At 43.6% G+C, this 22,187-nt stretch overlaps 1 long non-coding RNA gene across 5 annotated transcripts in view; it reads right to left on the bottom strand.

The window, feature by feature from the left end:
* Window positions 1-22,187, bottom strand: part of LOC103349603 (uncharacterized) — a 105,006-nt gene that overhangs the window by 49,108 nt on the left and 33,711 nt on the right. For all 5 annotated transcript variants that reach the window (XR_007922628.2, XR_011382004.1, XR_011382003.1 and 2 more), the window contains exon 2: window positions 11,226-11,349. This is a non-coding gene — a long non-coding RNA (uncharacterized lncRNA). The remainder of the gene's footprint in view (window positions 1-11,225; window positions 11,350-22,187) is intronic.

The raw sequence follows: 22,187 nt of genomic DNA, 5'->3' as shown, positions 1-22,187 counted from the left end.
TATGAGAAAAGAGTTTCCGTTTTTACTCAAACCTCACACACCGAGGTCAGCCTTTGCCTTTCTCTCTTACACCTCTGCCTCAAATGCCCCAATTCATTCCAAAGACGGGTGTTGAACACCATGAGTCAAACATCAGTCAATGTTCAAAAAACGCCAGCTTGATCTATTGCATCTGTCTTTCCTGGGGGACTCCTTAAAATGTGGCTGATTTCCTGAACTCTGTTATTAGGTTTACCATTAAAAGGCATTGTTCCTGCCTCCCTGGACTGTCGCTCCCCCTCTTCGTGGAGGAACGACACTAAACCCTGCCTAGGCTTCATATCCAAGTCACGGCACCATTATGTCGCTCCCCCTCTTCGTGGAGGAACGACACTAAACCCTGCCTAGGCTTCATATCCGAGTCACGGCACCATTATGTCGCTCCCTGTCTTCGTGGAGGAACGACACAGGACCCTGCGCTGTTCTTTCGTCTGCTCGGCCCTCCCCGGGTTTGCTGCTGGTTCTTCCTGGGTTGGCTACCAACCCTTCCACCTCGTGGAAGGGCGGTTCTCCCTGCCACATTCCCCACTTCCGCGGGGGAGCGGCACACCGCCGGCCGGCTCTCTGGGGGCTGCACAGGTGTTCCCCTTAGATGTTCCCTTAGATGTTCCTGGTGCATGCCGTCTCTCTCCTCCTTTATAGTCCTCCTCCGCCAATCCTAACTCGGCTGCCCACACGCCGAGTACGCTGCTCTCCAATCAGGAGCAAGTCCTACAGTTTATTGGTTGAACTGGAGGCAGCTGTGTAAAAGCTGTTTTCTTCTCTCCCAGCGCCATATTGTGGGAGAGCAGATGCACAGAATAAGTCTTAATTCCAGTAACTTAGTCTAGTCCGAATTGCTCCCCACAGATCCCCCTTTCTTTTTATTTTTTGGCGTTGATACGCGCCTGTCTTCGGTGTCCCGCGGCACACACTCTGCTCTACTTGCTAGAGTTGCCACAGGTTCTTACAAGTCCTATCAATCAGGCAAACCGAATCCGGGTCCTCTCTTCGCCATGTTGTGAGGAGGTTTTTAGGCGCTGATGCGTGCCTGTGTTCGGTGACCTGCGGCTCATACTTTGGTCGAGCCGCCTGCTGGCGCTTACCGCCTTAATCAGGCAGACCGAATCCAAGCCTCCTAATTGCTGTATTGTGGGGAGGCCTTACTGATGTTAATTCGTGCCTGTCTTCGGTGACCTGCGGCGCATAAGCTGCTAGCCGCCCGCAGGTGCTCATCGCCTCACTTAATCAGGCAGACCGAATCCAAGCTTTCTCATTGCCATGTTGAGGGGAGGCCTTTCTATTTCTCTATTTCTCTATCTCCGGGCATTCCTATTTCTCCCATTTTACTTCTATCTTCCAGCATTCCTATTTCTCTCCTTTTACTTCTAAATTTCTGTTTCTCTTATCCCTGCGGCTTCCCGGCGGCGCTCGCCCCGAGGCTGCTTCTCAGCACCTCGCCCCGCGGCAGCTTCACGGCTCTGCGCGGCTTCCCGGCGCCTCGCCCCGCCGGCGGGTTCCAGGCTCTGCGCGCACGCTCCGCAGTCTCCACGCACTTCGCGCCCGCACCACGGCCTCGCGCCAGCCCCGCGTTCCCTATCTATTCACGCCCCGTGCTCTCTCTGCACGCGGCGGCTTCCGCGAATGTTTCCGCCACCACCGGCATTCAGTCCAAGTTCCCCGGACTAACCTGGCGAATTCCAACCTGGCGGCCCACGTCTCTGCCTCTGGTTCCAGATCTTCGCCTCTTGCTCCCCGGGGTGACTTGAAGAATTCCAAGGTGGCTTATGTCTCCGCCTCGGCCTGCACTCGCGGCTTCATCCTCCCTAACATTTTTCTCTACCCGGTATGTTTCCTTAAGTTTTCTTCCAACAATATTCCTCTCATTTCTCCTGGCTACTCCCCACAGTCCGTATCCAAGTCTAAGTTTCTTATAGGTTTCACTTTCACTTTCAACCTGCAGTCCGTATCTGAGTCTAAGTTTCTTCTTGTTTTCACTTTAAATCCTAACTTCTTTCCCACAGTCCATATCTGAGTCTATGCCTAGGCTTTCGATAGCTTCTTCCGGCACCTTTTCTGTCCGGCTTTTCCCTAGGCTCTTTGCTAGTCTCTCTCTCCGGTATTTTCCACTTCTTCCCGTTTCTTCCCTCCTAAGTTTCCTATCTGTCCTAGGTTTCGTATCCGAGTCACGGCACCATTATGTCGCTCCCCCTCTTCGTGGAGGAACGACACTAAACCCTGCCTAGGCTTCATATCCGAGTCACGGCACCATTATGTCGCTCCCTGTCTTCGTGGAGGAACGACACAGGACCCTGCGCTGTTCTTTCGTCTGCTCGGCCCTCCCCGGGTTTGCTGCTGGTTCTTCCTGGGTTGGCTACCGTCCCTTCCACCTCCGTGGAAGGGCGGTTCCCCCTGCCACATTCCCCACTTCCGCGGGGGAGCGGCACACCGCCGGCCGGCTCTCTGGGGGCTGCACAGGTGTTCCCCTTAGATGTTCCCTTAGATGTTCCTGGTGCATGCCGTCTCTCTCCTCCTTTATAGTCCTCCTCCGCCAATCCTAACTCGGCTGCCCACACGCCGAGTACGCTGCTCTCCAATCAGGAGCAAGTCCTACAGTTTATTGGTTGAACTGGAGGCAGCTGTGTAAAAGCTGTTTTCTTCTCTCCCAGCGCCATATTGTGGGAGAGCAGATGCACAGAATAAGTCTTAATTCCAGTAACTTAGTCTAGTCCGAATTGCTCCCCACACTGGACAACAAGGATTTACTCTTCTTCCTCTGGGCTCTCTGCAGAGAGAAATAATAACATGTACTGTCTGTGTTTTACACCAGAGGGTTATGGTTGATAACCAAAACTGTATGTTTTGATTGATAGACAGTGTTAGCTTATTCATTAATAATTATTCATTATGTTAGTTAATCAAGAATATCAGGAATGTATACTTTGCCTGTAGAGATGATCTTCTACTCATGGTGGCCTCAGGCTGTCAGCATCTCTCCTATGCAATATCCCTTCTTGTCTTTACCATAAAACTATTAGTGAGTGCACTGTCCAAACCCAGGGAAAGAACTGGGGAATACACTTTCAGAGAATGGTAGGGAAGAGACATTAGGAACTATAAGCTTTAAAGCTTTTTAATCCATTAGTTTCTTTGAATCACAATTAGTATCCATACTGACCAGAAATGCTGTCACTAGAAGTGGCCTGCAGAAACTATGAAGCATTTGTTCCTCTAATTGATAGCAAGCAGGGAAGCAGTAAGAGAAGTCTAAGACTGCCTAATGACAGAAATTTAAGGATATTCCCTGAGATCTCCTTATCTGAGAGCAAGATATTCCCCTGCTCATAAAAGTAAGGTATTTGTTCAATTCTAGCATTAGGCTTTTGCATTTATCTAAGCACATATGGGCTAAGTGTTTGAATGAGGCCTTGTGAACTTTTAGAGAATTCTACCCTATCTTGATTCACGAACATAAGGCTCATGCTGGTCTTGCTTTCCAGTGTATTACACAGCACCTAGCACAGATTCTAGCATTTAGTGTACACTCCAGATGCTATCTAAATGGGTTTCACAAATAAAACTGAAAAGATCTGTGAACAGAATTTCCTTTGGAATATTTTCTGGTCTTCTACATGGAATGTTCTTCCAAATTACTGTGAAGTTGACTTCACATTATTCTGGCCTATCCAATAATACTTTTTATATATAATTTTTGAAAGTTAATTCATACCATTTATATTTATTTGAAAATCAGGGTGACAGAGAGAAAAAAAGAGAGAAGGAAAGATTTTTCCATCTACCATTTCACTCCCCAAGTACATGCACACAACAGCATTTGAAGCCAGGAACCAGAACACCATCCAGGTCCACGTGGATGGCAAGCATTTAGCACTTGAGCCATCACCTGCTGCCGCTCAGGTGTGTTTTATCATGAAACTGTATTAGAAACAGAGACAGAGATGGGATTTGAATCCAGGAATGTAGGATGTAGGTATGCCAAGTGGAGACTTAACATGCTGGGCCTCAACATTTACCCATTCTAATAGCTTTTTAGAGAAGCTTTTTCTGAACACTTACTTAAGTCCCTCAACCCACCCTGATCAATCTCTATTTTCATCCTATTTTATTTTGTTAATAATCCCTACTACGATCTCATTACTTTGTATATTGCTTGACAGACTTCTCTACAATATAGACTCCATGTGGACAAGGACCTTGTCTTGCTCTCTGTGGGAACTGAAGTTCTTGAAGTGGTGCCTGGAGAGTGGTAGGCACCAAATACATATGTATTAAGTGAATTATTTTTACCAAGTGAGCCACGATGCTGGCCCTATTAAGTGAATTTTTATAAGTTAAATGTTCCTGGGGCTGGCTCTGTGGTGTAGTGGGTTAAAGCCCTGGCCTGCAGTGCTGGCATCCCATATGGGCACTGGTTCGAGACCCGGCTGCTCCACTTCCAATCCAGCTCTCTGCTATGGCCTGGAAAAGTAGTGGAAGATGGCCCAAGTCCTTGGGCCCCTGCACCCGCATGGGAGCCCTGGAAGAAGCCGCTGACTCTTGGCTTCGGATCAGCACAGCTCCGGCCATTGCAGCCAGTTGAGTAGTGAACCAGTGGATGGAAGACCTCTCTCTCTCTCTCTCTCTCTCTCTTTCTCTCTCTCTCTCTCTCTCTCTTTCTCTCTCTCTCTTTCTCTCTCTCTCTCTCTCTCTTTCTCTCTCTCTCTCTTACTGCCTCTCCTCTGTAACTCTGACTTTCAAATAAATAAATAAATCATAAAAAAAAAGCCCTGGCCTGAAACACCAGCATCCCATATGGGCACCAGTTTTAGTCCCAGCTGTTCCACTTCCGATCCAGTTCTCTGCTATGGCCTGGGAAAGCAGTGGAAGATAGCCCAGGTCCTTGGGCCCCTGTACCCTTGTGGGAGACCTGGAGGAGGCTCCTGACTCCTGACTTCAAATCAGCTCAGCTCCCGCCATTGTTGCAGCCATCTGGAGAGTGAACCAGCAGATGGAAGACCTCTCTCTCTGCCTTTCCTTCTCTCTCTGTGTAACTCTGACTTTAAAACAAATAAATAAATCTTTAAAAAAAGAAAGAAAGAAATTAAATATTCCTTTGGTGCAGCCCAAGAAAACAAAAATATGCAACAAGGCCGGCGCCGCGGCTCACTAGGCTAATCCTCCGCCTTGCGGCGCCAGCACACCAGGTTCTAGTCCCGGTCAGGGAGCCGGATTCTGTCCCGGTTGCCCGTCTTCCACACCAGCTCTCTGCTGTGGCCAGGGAGTGCAGTGGAGGATGGCCCAAGTGCTTGGGCCCTGCACCCCATGGGAGACCAAGAGAAGCACCTGGCTCCTGCCATTGGATCAGCATGGTGTGCCGGCCGCAGCGCGCCGGCCGCGGCAGCCATTGGAGGGTGAACCAACGGCAAAGGAAGACCTTTCTCTCTGTCTCTCTCTCTCACTGTCCACTCTGCCTGTCAAATAAATAAATAAATAAATAATAAAAAAAGAAAAATATGTAACAAAAGACTTTCGTTCTTATTTTCTATTTTGGAGCTTGGAATCCTTAGGTCTTCCCATTTCTCCTTTGTGTTAACCATATTCCTCCAACATATCTGTCACTTCTAATATATAAGAACCTTTTGTCGTCTTCTACCAATTTTGTCCCTATCATTTCCTCTGATACCACAGGTTGGTGTACCCCTTTCATGTGAATCTTATGTGCTCTCGTCCACACTGTTCAAAACATCAGCAACCTCAGTCCAGATGGAAAGGGTGCACCAATATATCTTGAATCACTCCACGGAAGCATTTCTTTGTTATGGTTTGTGCACCAGTTCCTATGGGAACTCTTAGCCAATCAAATGCCTCAACTCTCTTGCTGTCCAATTTACAAAATTCACAAATCTTTCCACTTGAGGCCCTGGCCTCTTTCATGACCTCAGTGATAAAAATGTACCTTTCTTTCCTTGTGGAATCTTTGTCTTAATTTAGGCCAATCTCTTATCTTGCCAAAGATAGAGGACTGCTTCCTCTTTCAAGTATCAGTCAATAAAGTATGTTAAGGCCTCAATAGCTGAAGATCTTTCTGTAGCTCATGATATATTTTCACATTTACAGGGACTTGGAGGATTTAATATTCCCTCTAAAAGTGAGTGGAAGGATTGTTGCCGTAACCCTCCCATAACTCCTGGTCTACCCCAGATTCTGTGAAGGGGAACAGAATTGGCTATTTCCTATGTCAGCTCAAAGTCCTATACTAAGAATATAATGGACAAAAATTAAACTGACAGTTATATCCATCCTATCTCTTGAGCATCTCAAGACTATCTAAACGGGTTGGGATATCTGTAGGTCATCTGTGGGTTATACAGATTCTATATTTGAGGACAAGATCTGTGCAATCTTTTTATTTGTTATTGAACACATCACAAGAGTCAGATCATTGTTTTACAATGCACCATTGAGCTAAAAATAGCAATCAGGGGATAGAATACTTTATACAATACTTTCAGCATTTTGTTCATCCCAACATGTCTGAAGACACATTAAGCTTTCAGTCAGCAGTGATCCATTACAACAGTGCTTCCTGAATGAGTGATAATTTGAAAAATCCATTCAGTCAATTTTGATTCTCCAAATCTCCCCAACACATAAACACATATGTTGCATATGGAATTAAAATACTGAATGGATTTTCATTTCTGTAATATTCAATATTGTTGTTGTTTGGTATCCTTTCATTCACAGCAGTTATTAAGGTCTTTCATTTTCAAAAATTCTGTAAGCAAAAGCCTCACTCCATGCAATATCTCTGACTTTTAATAGAATGACATATTAACACATTGGTTTATAATTTTAACAAGCTACTTTTAAGGGACAAGGGAGGTCAACACTTTTGTAAAACCAGAACCTTCAATGTTGCAGAAAAGAACTCAGAAGTGGAAAGGTTATGTAGCAAATGTTTCCCATCTAGAAGAGGTCATTATTTTTTTTTTAATAAAAGCAACAATTGCTCAAAATGAAGCATGAAATTGTGAGAGTGATTAGATCCTTTCACATCAATGTTCTAGGGGAAAAGGCACATAACAGACAGGGAACGTTTCCATTAAACTTTCACCTTCTCCCTGCAGCGTTGCGTGAGTGCATTTTCCCGTCTCTGTGTTGAAAAACTTCCCTAGTGACCATGAGAGGCTCCCACAGCTCTACTTCTTCCCTTCCAATAAACATTACAAATGCAATTGGAGTTAAGACATTAGGTGATTAAGTAGAATGCCTCAGAGGATATCTGAGCACACCATAAGGAAGAAAAAGATGACCTTAGATTCAACAAACTTGCAAATAGAGCAAAGTAGCAAAATCATATTGGTTTGTTGTGTGCCAAGAAGCACATGGTGAACACTATTCATGCACTAGCTCATTCATTAATTTAGTCTCTACTTAGTCACTTGACAAATATTTATGAAATACCTAAATTAAGTGCTGTGCATGCAATGGTATTCCAAACAGGTTTGTGCTGTGCTGATTTCCAGAGTTCCTCAGTGGGAATGAGCTTCAGCTGTCCACAGAATAGTGCCCTGCTCCTCAGGGCAATAGTTTTGGACATTTGTTTTTCCTTAATTCAGTCTGTTATTCTCCTACCTATGTTTCCTGGGACAGTCTCGCAAGTACGTTGACTTGAACTGAAGTACTTATCTCAGGATTTACTCCTGAGAAAGCCTAAATTAAGACAGCAGGTCAAGTGCACTTCAAGTAGGGGGAAGGTGAGGGAGACGGTTTGAAGGCTGGCCCAGGGTACAGCAAAGAGAGCCAAATAGCAGGCAATGGTGGCCAGAATACAGTAAGTGGGGTAAGTGTTCAAGAGGAGTGATGAATTAAGCTATGGACCAACAGCACAAACACCTGCCAACTATGGTACACTTTCTTACTGCGTAATGACAACATAAAAAAATTGTTACCCTACTCTTCTGGAGGTTACAAGTACACAGTGGGTCTCACAGAGAATTGGCAGACCTATGTTTCTTTCCAGAAGCCCTTAGGAGAATGCCTCTTCTGTCTGCATTCATAGCTCAGAGTCCCCTTCCATCCTCAAAGACAGGAATGGTCAGCTGATTTTTTTTTTTTTTTTTGACAGGCTGAGTTAGTGAGAGAGAGACAGAGAGAAAGGTCTTCATTTCCATTCATTCACCTCCTAAATGGCACACCGGCCCAAAGCCAGGAGCCAGGTGCTTCCTCCTTGTCTCCCATGCGGGTGCAGGGCCCAAGCACCTGGGCCATCCTCCACCGCCCTCCCGGGCCATAGCAGAGAGCTGGACTGCAAGAGGAGCAACTGGGACAGAATCCGGCGCCCCAACCGGAACTAGAACCTGGGGTGCTGGAGCTGCAGGCGGAGGATTATCCAAGTAAGCCGTGGCGCCGGCCAAGCTGATTTTCTCACGTTGCAACAATCTGACTTACTCTCTCCTGTCCCCTCTCCTACTGATAGGTATCCTTGTGATTACATTGGGCCCACCAGGACAATTCAGAATCTTCTCCCTATCTTAAGTTCAGGTGATTAGCAACTAAATTGTGTTTTGCATATAACCTAACATATAACAGAGATTAGATTTTGGACACCTTTGGATGGAGAACATTTTTCTGCCTTACTACAACTGTACAGAGAGTTTGGATTTGTATTTAAAGATTTATTGTATAAAGTTAATTGAAAATAGATCTTAGTAAAAAATAATAATGGGAATAGGAGAGGGAGAAGGAAGAGGATGAAAGTACAGGTGGGAGGGAAGATAGGGTGGGAAGAATCACTATGTTTCTAAATTTGTGTTTATGAAACGCATGATGTTTGTATACCTTACATAAAAGTTTTCTAGGTAAAATAAATAAAACTTAAAATGCAATGAAAAATATTAAGTTGTACAGATTTAATATATTATATAAGACTAAATAATCATTTAAAAAAATACTATTTCCCCAAAATACAGACCCTGTTCTCTTTTCTAGTCTCATCTTAGACAAAAAAGTATTTAATGGGAAAATGAAATCAAAAGTTTGTTTTGGTGCAAAAAATTTTTGAGATGCATAGAGAGTTTTCTCATAATATATACTTTACATAAATTTCTTGAATATCACATTTGTGTGGATTTCAAAATTTTTGCAACAAAATAAGCGTATCTTTAAAAAAAACATTTTTGTCTTTATTTGAAATTCGGAGTTACAGAGGCAGAGATAGATCTTTCATCTGCTGGTTTATACCCCAAATAGCCACAACAGCCAAGGCTGGGCCAGGCTTAAGCCAGGAGCCAGGAGCCAGGAGCTTCATCCAGGTCTCCCGTATGGATGCAGGAGCCCAGCTACTTGGGCTATCCTCTACCGATTTTCCAAGTGCATTCTCAGGGAGCTGGATCAGAAATGGAGCAGCTGGGTCTTGAACCAGTATCCATACCAGCTACTGACATTACTGGTGCCAGCTTAACCTATTACGCCACAATGCCAGCCCCAGTAAAGTTATCTTTTAGTTCTATTTTTTTCCATGAATTTTTGAAGTACCCTTGTATCTCTCTTAGTCAAAAACATTGTCACCTATTTGGCTTATCTCATACCTGAGGGCAAATACCCAGTCTTGTGACACTTTTAAGTGGTTCTGGATGATTGTTGACCTTTTGTTTTCTACAGGGCACTATCTCTGTTCATGACACACTGCTTCAACATCTCTATTACATGTAATCTGGCTGCTCAGATTTTTCAACAGGGGACAGAGGGCTTTACATGAAATTAGTCTCAGAGGAAAAAGTCAATTATTTATTTATTTTTTTAATTTCATATTGTATGTCTTTATATCAAATGTATTTTAATTTTATAAGAAAAGAAATTAGGGTAATGATATCTTCTTCATGCACCTGCTGTAAAAGAGGAAAGAATACTGCCTACAAGTATTCTGCATTTGGAAGAGAAGGTCTAATATTGCAATTTTAAAACAAGATATCATATATATTCAAATGTTGATGGTAATTTTTTTGGCCAAGTAAGAAAGTCAACAATTTTTAAAATATAAATCTATGTAGCATACACATTTCAGATTAGACACAAAAACAATTGTTCACACTTATCTAACCCTAACAAATAAATGAAAAAAATTCAATTATGTATAAGTTTCAATTATTGCTATAACAGTCCAGACAGGAAATAATGTGGTAGCAAAATAATGAATGGGTACTCCAATGGGAAAATAGTGGATTCCGTGTATACATTAAATCACATATATAAAATAAAGGTGAAGATAAGATAGCAAGAAAGGGGGCTGGTATTGTGGTACAGCAGGTTAAGCTGTCACTTGCCAGAAGCATCTGATACCAAAGTGATGGTTTGAGCCCCAACTGTTCTGCTTCTGCTTCAGCTTCTGGATAATCTGTCTAGGAAGGCAGCAGATGATTGCCCAAGTGCTTGGGCCTCTGCCACTCACGTGTAGACCCAGATGGAGTTCCTGTTTTCTGGTTTCAGCTTGGGCCAGCCCTGGTTCTTCTGCCATTTGGAGAGTGAACCAGTAGATGGAAGATCTCTCTCCCTCCCTTCTCTCTTTCTCTAGGCCTTTCAATAACTTACTAACCAATTGAATAACTAGATAGACAAATCATTCTTTAAAAAAGATAGTCCTAGGGGCTGGTGCTGTGGCACAGTAGGCTAAACCTCCACCTAAGGCACCAGCATCCCATATGGGCACCAGTTCTAGTCCCAGCTGCTCTTCTTCTGATCCAGCTCTCTGCTATGTCCTGGGAAAGCAAAGTAGGATGGCCCAAGTCCTTGAGCCCCTGCACCCACATGGGAGACCTGGAAGAAGCTCCTGGCTCCTGGCTTCAGATTGGCACAGCTCTGATCATTGTGACCATTTGGGGAGTGAACCAACAGATGGAAGATTTTCTCTCTCTCTCTCTCTCTCTCTCTCTCTCTCTGCCTTTCTCTGTCTGAAACTCTACTCCTCAAATAATAAATAAAATCTTTTAAAAAATGATAGCCATAAAGGAAAGAGACCCATCAAGACTGAAGATATCTAGAAAACATCAAAGAGAGAAAAGTGGTTTCATAAGTTCAGTCATTAGAAGCAATGATATACATATGATGATAGTCCTAAATAAGGTGTTATTTTAAAATGCTAGCTTTTATGGAAAAACAGGCCAGAGATGTGTCCTGGCTTGAAGTCAATAGAAAGTTATACTCACATTTGTTAGATGAGTGAGCAGAAGTTTGATTGGCACTCTTCCATGGTCATTTAGAGATAAGACTGTGGAGATTCTCTGTCTTCAACAGTTGGTTTTGAGGGTAATCCTGGGACTCTTCTCTATCCTGGTCAGAAGATAGACGACGGGTATGGAAGTTAACTCAGGAAAACTTGACCCAGTCTAGGTCTGTAAACAGTACTGATCTCCATACAGGGCCCCTAGCTTAAACTCAGATACAGGGGCATCCTTAACTGTAAGAAAAATTGGGAAGCATACTCTTGCCTAGGGAAAAGAGGAGAAGGTGGATCTGCTAAGCAGCTAGCATCGGTGAGTGCAAAATGGAAGTGCTTTCTTTCTAGATTGTTTAAAACAGAATAGCTCTTCATCTCATTGCAATAGTGTATGTGTAGTACTGCTTAGGATGGAAGCAAAGACATCACCAAACAACCTCTGAACAACCCTTAAAGTCTTTCCCATTTTAGGAAAGTGTTTGTATTTCTGTATTTATTTTTCAGTAGAATTCACTGAGGAGGAACCTATGTAAAGGAATATGAATGGAGCACTTGTGGGAAATTATTTTAGTTTTTTTTTTTTTTTTTTTTTGAAAGAAGATATGGAAAGAGAAAAGTCATGCAGAAACCATACAGAAAAGGAGATGGGGGCAGGTCAGAGAGGGGAAGGACAAAGCACGGGTAAAGGGAATGCTGCTATGTTTCCATGGGATGCTGTGAAAATGTCAAAACAGGAATGAACAGTGGCCTAGAATGTTACGAGAAAAAAAATCACAATCTACTCAGTGCCACTTGTTCCTAATTCTATAAACTCCATGAGCAAATGTTGCAGATCCAAATATACACGGGCTCACCGTGGGAAAGTCTTACTGTATTGTCTTCAGAGCTACTCTGGGAAGCCAGCAAGTTGCGGTTAATGTTGACCCAGCATCTACTCTTGGTAATTATGTGCTGAAATCACCTGCTCACAGCAACAATCTGAGAGTCCTTTATTTGATACCTCTATCTGATTTTGATTGTACCCTCCCCCTTTCTCTCTCCCTGGAGTGCATGCCAGGTGAAGCACTCTAAAATTACTTTAAAAAGGTTAGCTCCCTTAGAGAATTTGAGGTTTCTAACTTTAAAAAATAATCAGTAAGCCGGCCCCACGGCTCACTAGGCTAATCCTCGGCCTTGCAGCGCTGGCACACCAGGTTCTAGCCCCGGTCAGGGCACCGGATTCTGTCCTGGTTGCCCCTCTTCCAGTCCAGCTCTCTGCTGTGGCCAGGGAGTGCAGTGGAGGATGGCCCAAGTCCTTGGGCCCTGCACCCCATGGGAGACCAGGATAAGTACCTGGCTCCTGCCATCAGATCAGCGCGGTGCGCTGGCTGCGGCGGCCATTGGAGGGTGAACCAACGGCAAAGGAAGACCTTTCTCTCTCTCTCTCACTGTCCACTCTGCCTGTCAAAAAAAAATAATCATCAGTTGTGTGGAGTTCGCATGAGAACTGCGGCCCTGCCTACATCAGTTTGTCTGCATTGCTGAAATGCTGACACAAAGGCACACATACTCTCAATGACCAAGACCGAGCAAAGCTGCTGACAGAAGCTTTTTAACTTCTGAGATCCGATGGGATCCGGCACTCAGGATGGTTCAGCTGTCGACTCAACTTCTTCTGAACCCAGGTGATTATGTCTACAGCAGCTCAGTTCAGTTGGAGGAATCCTGCAGGCCTTCATCTGCCACTTTGTTTTTGTTAGACTGGTGTCAGAAGATTGCATTCCAATGGATCAGCAAAGACCTTCAGAATGGACCATCTGCGAGAAGAGGCTTCACCAGCTTTCAGTAACCTTCCTTTTGATCATGGCCACCACAGTCTTTTTTAATTTAAATTTAAAAATGTGAGGATCTGTAAATTAATTCCTTAAAGATCAACTTTTCTGGAAAACAGTAGCTACACAGTGCACTGTATCTGTTGTGTTAAAAGATGCATCAGATACAAAAACACAAAAATCATGAGAAAAGCAACCATTCTTCAACAAGTTGAGAGGAAGTAAAATACCTAAGGGACAACAAAGATGACTTGCCAAAGAGGGTCTCTTTAAGCACCATTTTTTTAAAAAGAGTACAAACGAATGAGTATGTTCAGTTGTATACAGTGAATTGAACTTTTGGCACTAGGAATCAGAACATCTTGTCATACAGCATTAACACTTATTATTAAAGTGTGTTATGTCAAAGGAATATAACTGCCAGCATTCAAAAGCAGCTTTGTCAATTAAGCAATCAAACAGTATAGCATGTCCCTCTGTTGTCCATCAAAGAAATCCTGCAACTCTGGTCTTGCAGTGTGAAAATCAATTGAACCTGCAGGATTCATGAAACTTATTTTGACTCCTTCTACAAGAAAAAAGCAAAATATAAATGTCATACAGAAAATTCAGCTTGACATGCCTTTTCACCTCCATTGGTTCAAAAACAGCTGAACTACACATTGCCCTTCATGTTTTGTGCAACAGTGGCCCCTTGAAATCAAAGTTAATGCCTTAGGGGTGGCGCAGCAGGTTAGGCTGCAGCTTGGGGTACCTGTGTGCCATATTGGAGTACCTGGTTAGAGCCCCAGGTACTGCACATTCCTGAGGCATCTGCCCGTTAATGTGCCTTGGAGGCAGCAGATGATGGCCCCCACATAGGAGGCCTGATGGAGTTCTTTGTTCCTGGGTTCTTCCTGGCCTAACCCCTGCTGTTACAGGCATTTGGGGAATGACCCAGTGGATGGAAAATCTCTCTCTTTGTCTCTCCTCCTCTTTCTATCATACTGTCTTTAAAATAAACAAGCAAATCTTTCTTAATAAAGTTAATATCTTAGTACACAACTTGGCTAGACTTCTCATTATCTCAATTTTTATAGTAATGGTTCAGATTATCCTGTCTACTAATAACATGCAATACAAAGGTAAGGGCTATATGCTGTTGGCTACTGGATACTAGTTTTCTGGGAACCCACAGAAGTTGGGAATGGATGGAAGACCTTCAGTCAGACACAGATGAGTTCTCTCCCGCTTACTCCTCTTCCAGTCAAGCTCTCTGCTGTGGCCGGGAAGGCAGTGGAGGATAGCCCAAGTACTTGGGCCCTGCACCTGCATGGAAGACCAGGAAAAGGCACTTGGCTCCTGGCTTCAGATTGGCGCAGCGCGCCGGCCGTTGCAGCCTTTTTGGGGGGGGGGGGTGAGCCAATGGAAGGAAGACCTTTCTCTCTGTCTCTCTCTCACTAACTCTGCCTGTCAAAAAAACAAAACAAAACAAAAACATAATGTAGAACATAATGAAGGATGGAACAGAACCACCACATCAAGAAGATAATGCAAAACTGAAGTACTTTTGTTTTATTTATTTATTTTATTTTATTTTATTTTTTTTACTGATGGTGCTGCAGTTACTACTCAGACCCATGTTCACTGGAAACCACAAATGGCCTAAAAACTTGAAGATGTGGATTTACACATTTTAGGAACCTGATACTTTTGTTGGTGTCTTTCAATGCTAGGGAGGGAGTGTTCCTTTCTCCATATCCTACAGAGGTTTTGTTTCCTGGGTGTGATTTTTATCTAACGCAGCATATCCCAGAGAGTATCACAGTACACAGTGCTGTACATTGTGATTTAATGCTATAACTAGTACTCAAACAGTATTTTTCAATTTGTGTTTCTGTGTGGGTACAAACTGTTGAAATCTTTACTTAATATAAACTGATCTTCTGTATATAAAGAGAATTGAAAATGAGTCTTGATATGAATGGAAGGGGAGAGAGAGCGGGGGTGGGAGGGAAGTTATGGTGGCAGGGAAAGCCATTGTAATCCATAAGCTGTACTTTGGAAATTATATTCATTAAATAAACGTTAAAAAAAGATAATGATATCCACAGAGGTCTCACTGTAAAGGACAGCAATGCTGTAGAAAAAAGAAGAAGCAGAAGAAGCCTTTGTATCTTCAAATTTATGCAAGCAAGAGGTAGACTGAGACACTACTTAGTGGCAAATGCATGTTACTTTTCATGGAAAATGAAGGATGACTCAGAGAGCGAAACCAAAAGTCCGTATCATGTTGCTGAAAGCTATGAGAAACTATCCTCAGGCCTTAATTACTATTCAAGGAACTACTAACCTGTGCCCAGCTGATTTCCTAGTTGCTATGGACTTGTGGCCCTGTGCCTCTCATTTCACCCTTTGTAAATGTCTGTGGCAGATGTGCTACTACGACTGTTCCTGTCCTATGACTATTGGGTTTTTATGGAGGAAATACTTGCTTCTTTTGCTTTTACATTTTTTTTTGCATTGAAAGAAAGAATAATTAAGGAACTATACTCAAGGAATTGCATTCATTGAAGCTTATCTACATCTAGACCATTTAACAATGATATTCTGGACTCTGACTGTCATGAGATGAGTCTTTGGAGGTGGAAGTACACTTTCCAGATGGAAGGGGCTTGCCTGATTGGGGCTAGAGGATAGACTCCGATAGCCAGCCTCCAAGGTGGCCCAATGGTCCCTGTCTGCTGATGGAAGACCTCTCTCTCTCTCTCTCTCTCTCTCTCTCTGCCTCTCTGCCTTTAAAAAAATAAATATTTTAAGAATTACATCAAATTTAATGTCTAATGTCTTAAAACAACAATTTTTCATCTCTTTGTTTCTGTGGGTCAGGGATTCATCAATGGTTTAGGTGGGTTGTTCTGACTCAAGGTAGTGCATGCGATCAAATTATCCTCTATGCCTGCAAATGCGTGTTAACTAAAAACTTAAAAATATGCACAATGGCCAGAGCCACCTCCAGATCTCCCACATGGGTGCAGCGGCCCAAGCACTTGGGCCATCTTCTACTGCTTTCCCAGGCCATAGCAGAGAGCTGGTTTGGCAATGGGGAAGCCGGGACTCAAAGCAGTGCCCATATGGAATTCCAGCACTGCTATGCCACAGTGACAGCCCCTGTAATTTTTATTTCATTACAAAATTTTGTACTTATTTAAGAGGCATATATATATGTGTGTGTGTGTGTGTGTGTGTGTGTGTATATATATATATGCAGTCTCTATCTACAGATTCACTCACCAATGCCTCCAATGGTTGTGGCTGAAGCCAAAGGCAGTATTGGTAATGAAACCCAGGTCTCCCACTTGGACCATTTTCCAGTCTATAAAATGATACCAGGAGATGTAGCATAGCAGGTTAAGCCGCGTTGTAGCACCAGCATTCCATATGGGCACCAGTTCGGGTCCTGGCAGCTCCACTTCCAATCCAGCTCCCTGCTAATGCATCTGGGAAAGCAGTGGTGGATGGTCCAAGTGCTTGTGCCCCTGCACCTTCATGGAAGGCCTGGAAGAACCTCCTAGATCCTGGCTCTGTCTTGCCGTTGCAGCCATTCGGGGATTGAACCAGTGGATGGAAGATCTCTCTGTCTCTGTCTGTCTCTCTCTCGCTCTTTGTTGACTGTGCCTCTCAAATAAATAAATCTTTAAAAGAAAAAATCCCCTATTGGTAGTATCAGTAAAATGTTCTAGGGACATAAAGGAGAAAAGTTAGTTTTCCCTTGATCATATAAAGTGTCTTATGTAGTGGTTGAAAGACACGGGGTCGGCCGGCTAACCCTCCGCCTTGCGGCACTGACACACCGGGTTCTAGTCCAAGTCGGGGCGCCGGATTCTGTCCCAGTTGCCCCTCTTCCAGGCCAGCTCTCTGCTGTGGCCAGGGAGTGCAGTGGAGGATGGCCCAAGTCCTTGGGCCCTGCACCCGCATGGGAGACCAGGAGAAGCACCTGGCTCCTGGCTTCGGTGCGCTGGCCGCAGCGCGCCGGCCGCGGCGGCCATTGGAGTGTGAACCAACGGCAAAAGGAAGACCTTTCTCTCTGTCTCTCGCTCACTGTCCACTCTGCCTATCAAAAAAAAAAAAAAAAAAAAAAAAAAAGACACGGGTTCTCAAGGAGGGATGAAATTCATCAAGTTGAGGAAGGAAGGAAAAGGGGCATTGCAGAATTTTAGCAAGGACTTTGAGCATGAGGATGGAGAGCGTATTCCAGAAAGTACAGTGTGCTTGGTGTGTGGTGACCTGGAAATATAAAGGGAGAAGTAGATGCAGCCCAGATTATGTAACGTCTTGGATGTCTTACTAAAAAGTTTTGACTGTTTCATAAGCCAAAAGGTCACTAACTGGAGGTCCACAGATGTGTTTCAGTGGGTTTCATAGTGTTTTTTCTGTGATTTAGGGTTATTATTACCATTAGTAATTTGAATTACAAAAATTAAAAATATTTTAAAAATTGAGAGACAAAGATATCATAAAGTTCTAGATATCCAGTTTCTCGTAAGAAAAATAAAACATGATTTAGCCACAATGGGTCTCACTTGGCCATAATTGGCTAGAGCGAAATAGTGGCTGTCCTTTTAGTCTGGCCATTTACTCTGCTGTCCATAAAAATTTCCAAAATCCTCACAATTTCCTATTGTATTATATTTGTCTACTTCACACATATGCATTTCTGTTTTTAATTACTATGGTAGGTGGCCGGCGCCGCGGTTCACTAGGCTAATCCTCCGCCTGCGGCGCCGGCACTCTGGGTTCTAGTCCCGGGTGGGGCACCAGATTCTGTCCTGGTTGCTCCTCTTCCAGGCCCTGCACCCACATGGGAGACCAGGAGGAAGCACCTGGCTCCTGGCTTCGGATCGGCTCTGTTCACTGGCCGCAGCATGCCGGCCGCAGCGGCTATTGGGGGATAAACCAAAGGAATATCTTTCTCTCTGTCTCTCTCTCACTGTCTAACTCTTCCTGTCAAAAAAAAAAATTAATATGGTAGGCAATTGAATGATTTTTCAGATCAAATATACATTTTATTTTTTTTAACTTTTATTTAATGAATATAAATTTCCAAAGTACAGCTTATGGATTACAATGGCTTCCCCCTCAAAACTTCCCTCCCACCTGCAAACTTCCCTTTCCCTCTCCCTCTCCCCTTCCATTCACATCGAGATTCATTTTCATTTCTCTTATATACAGAAGAACAGTTTAGCATATATTAAGTAAAGATTTCAACAGTTTGCACCCACATAGAAACACAAAGTGAAAAATACTGTTTGAGTACTAGTTATAGCATTAAATCACAATGTACAGCACATTAAGGACAGAGATCCTACATGAGGAGTAAGTGCACAGTGACTCCTGTTGTTGACTTAACAAATTGACACTCTTGTTTATGGCATCAGTAATCTCCCTAGGCTCTAGTCATGAGTTGCCAAGGCTATGGAAGCCTTTTGAGTTCACTGACTCTTATCATATTTAGACAAGGTCATAGTCAAAGTGGAAGTTCTCTCCACCCTTGAGAGAAAGGTACCTCCTTCTTTGATGACCTGTTCTTTCCACTGGGATCTCACTCGTGGAGATCTTTCATTTAGGTCATTTTTTTTTTTGACAGAGCGTGTTGGCTTTCCATGCCTGAAATACTCTCATGGGCTCTTCAGCCAGATCCGAATGCCTTAAGGGCTGATTCTGAGGCCAGAGTGCTATTTAGGACATCTGCCATTCTATGAGTCTGCTGTGTATCCCACTTCCCATGTTGGATCATTCTTTCCCTTTTTTGTTCTATCAGTTAGTATTTTCAGACACTAGTCTTGTTTATGTGATCCCTTTGGTTCTTAGTCCTATCATTATGATCAATTGTGAACAGAAATTGATCACTGGGACTAGTGAGATGGCATTGGTACATGCCTCCTTGATGGGATTGAATTGGAATCCCCTGGTACATTTCTTTTTTTTTTAACTTTTATTTAATGAATATAAATTTCCAAAGTACAGAATATTGATTACAATGGCTTCCCCCCATAACGTCCCTCCAACCCGCAACCCTCCCCTTATCCACTCCCTCTCCCCTTTCATTCACATCAAGATTCATTTTCGATTCTCTTTATATACAGAAGATCAGTTTAGCATACATTAAGTAAAGATTTCAACAGTTTGCTCCCACACAGAAACATAAAGTGAAAAATGTCGCTCCCCCTCTTCGTGGAGGAGCGACACTGAACCCTGCCTAGGCTTCATATCCGAGTCACGGCACCATTATGTCGCTCCCCGTCTTCGTGGAGGAACGACACAGGACCCTGCGCTGTTCTTTCGTCTGCTCGGCCCTCCCCGGGTTTGCTGCTGGTTCTTCCCGGGTGGGCTACCGTCCCTCTACCTCCGTGGAGGGGCGGGCCCCCTGCCACTTTTCCCCACTTCCGCAGGGGAGTGGCACACTGCCGGCCGGCTCTCTCGGGGGCTGCACAGGTGTTCCTTCAGATAGATGTTCCCCTTAGATGTTCCTGGTGCATGTTGTCTCTCTCCTCCTTTATTGTCCTCTTCCACCAATCCCAACTCTGCTACCCACATGCCGCTTATGCTGCTCTCCTCCAATCAGGAGCAGGTCCTGCTGTTTATTGGTTGAACTGGAGGCAGCTGTGTAGAAGCTGTTTTCTCCTCTCCCAGCGCCATATTGTGGGAGAGCAGATGCATAGAATAAGTCTTAATTCGAGTAACATAGTCTAGTCTGAGTTGCTACCCACAGAAAAATACTGTTTGAGTACTAGTTATAGCATTAAATCTCAATGTACAGCACATTAAGGACAGAGATCCCACATGAGGAGTAAGTGCACAGTGACTCCTGTTGTTGACTTAACAAATTGACACTCTTGTTTATGGCATCAGTAATCACTCTAGGCTCTTGTCATGAGCTGCCAAGGCTATGGAAGCCCCTGAGTTCACTGACTTTGATCATATTTAGACAAGGCCATGGTCAAAATGGAAGTTCTCTCCTCCCTTCAGAGAAAGGTACCTCCTTCTTTGATGACCCGTTCTTTCCACTGGGATCTCACTCGTGGAGATCTTTCATTTAGGTTTTTTTTTTCCCCCAGAGTGTCTTGGCTTTCCATGCCTGAAATACTCTCATGGGCATTTCAGCCGGATCCGCATGCCTTAAGGGCTGATTATGAGGCCAGAGTGCTGTTAGGACATTTGGCATTCTATGGGTCTGCTGTGTATCTCACTTCCCATGTTGGATCATTCTCTCCCTTTTTGATTCTATCAGCTAGTATTTTCAGACACTATTCTTGTTTATGTGATCCCTTTGGTTCTTAGTCCTATCATTATGATCAATTGTGAACAGAAATTGATCACTGGGACTAGTGAGATGGCATTGGTACATGCCACCTCGATGGGATTGAATTTGAATCCCTTGGTATGTTTCTAACTCTACTGTTTGAAGTAAGTCAGCTTGAGCATGTCCCGAATTGCACATCTCTTCCCTCTCTTATTCCCACTCTTAGATTTAACAGCGATCACTTTTCAGTTAAGTTTCAGCACTTAAGAAGAATTGTGTATTGATTACAGTATTCAACCAAAAGTATTAAGTAGAACAAACAAAAAAAAATACTAAGAGGGATAACATATTAAGCTGTTCATCAACAGTCAGGGTGAGGGCTGAACAAGTCACCGTTTCTCATAGTGGTACATTTCTAACTCTGCCGTTTAGAGAAGTCAGCTTGAGCATTTCCCAAATTGTACATCCCTTCCCTCTCTTATTCCCACTCTTAGATTTAACAGCGATCACTTTTCAGTTAAGTTTCAACACTTAAGAATAACTATGTATTAATTACAGAATTAAACCAATAGTATTAAGTAGAACAAACAAAAAAAATACTAAGAGGGATAACGTATTAAGTTGTTCATCAACAGTCAGGGCAAGGGCTGATCAAATCACCATTTCTCATAGTTTCCATTTCACTTTTTTTATTTTTATTTATTTATTTATTTTTGACAGAGTGGATAGTGAGAGAGAGATACAGAGAGAAAGGTCTTCCTTTTTTGCCATTGGTTCACACTCCAATGGCTGCCACAGCTGGCGTACTGCGGCTGACGCACTGCGTTGATCCAAAGGCAGGAGCCAGGTGCTTTTCCTGGTCTCCCATGGGGTGCAGGGCCCAAGGACTTGGGCCATCCTCCACTGCACTCCCAGGCCACAGCAGAGAGCTGGCCTGGAAGAGGGGCAACCGGGACAGAATCCGGCGCCCCGACTTGGACTAGAACCCGGTGTGCCGGCGCCGCTAGGTGGAGGATTAGCCTAGTGAGCCGCGGCGCCGGCCTCCATTTCACTTTAACAGCTTTCCTTTTTGGTGCTAGGTTAGTTGTTGCCGATCAGGCAGAAAATCTGATATTTGTCCCTTTGGGACTGGCTTATTTCACTCAGCATAATGTTTTCCAGATTCTCCCATCTTGTTGCAAATGACCAGAATTCATTGTTTTTGACTGCTGTATAGTATTCTATAGAGTACATATCCCATATCCAGTCTATTGTTGATGGGCATTTAGGTTGATTCCAGGTCTTAGCTATTGTGAATTGAGCTGCAATAAACATTAAGGTGCTGACCGTTTTTTTGTTTGTTTGTTTCCCAATTTAATTTCCTTTGGGAAAATTCCAAGGGGTGGGATGGCTGGGTTGAATGGTAGGGTTATAGTTAGGTTTCTGAGGAATCTCCAGACTGACTTCCATAGTGGCTTGACCAGTTTGCATTCCCACCAACAGTGGGTTAGTGTCCCTTTTTCCCCACATCCTCTCCAGCATCTGTTGTTGATAGATTTCTGAATATGAGCCATTCTAACCGGGGTGAGGTGAAACCTCATTGTGGTTTTGATTTGCATTTCCCTGATTGCTAGTGATCTTGAACATTTTTTTATGTGCCTGTTGGCCATTTGGATTTCCTCTTTTGAAAAATGTCTTTTGAGGTCCTTGGCCCATCTCTTAAGTGGGTTGTTTGTTTTGTTGTTGTGGAGTTTCTTGATTTCTTTGTAAATTCTGGTTATTAATCCTTTATCTGTTGCATAGTTTGCAAATATTTTTTCCCATTCTGTCGGTTGTCTCTTCACTCTCCTGACTGTTTCTTTTGCAGTACAGAAACTTC

The sequence above is a fragment of the Oryctolagus cuniculus genome, chromosome 14 (assembly GCF_964237555.1).
Source record: "Oryctolagus cuniculus chromosome 14, mOryCun1.1, whole genome shotgun sequence".
NCBI lineage: Eukaryota > Metazoa > Chordata > Mammalia > Lagomorpha > Leporidae > Oryctolagus > Oryctolagus cuniculus.
Note: the sequence above shows the minus strand (reverse complement) of the source record. Positions and strands in the feature narration are given on the sequence as shown.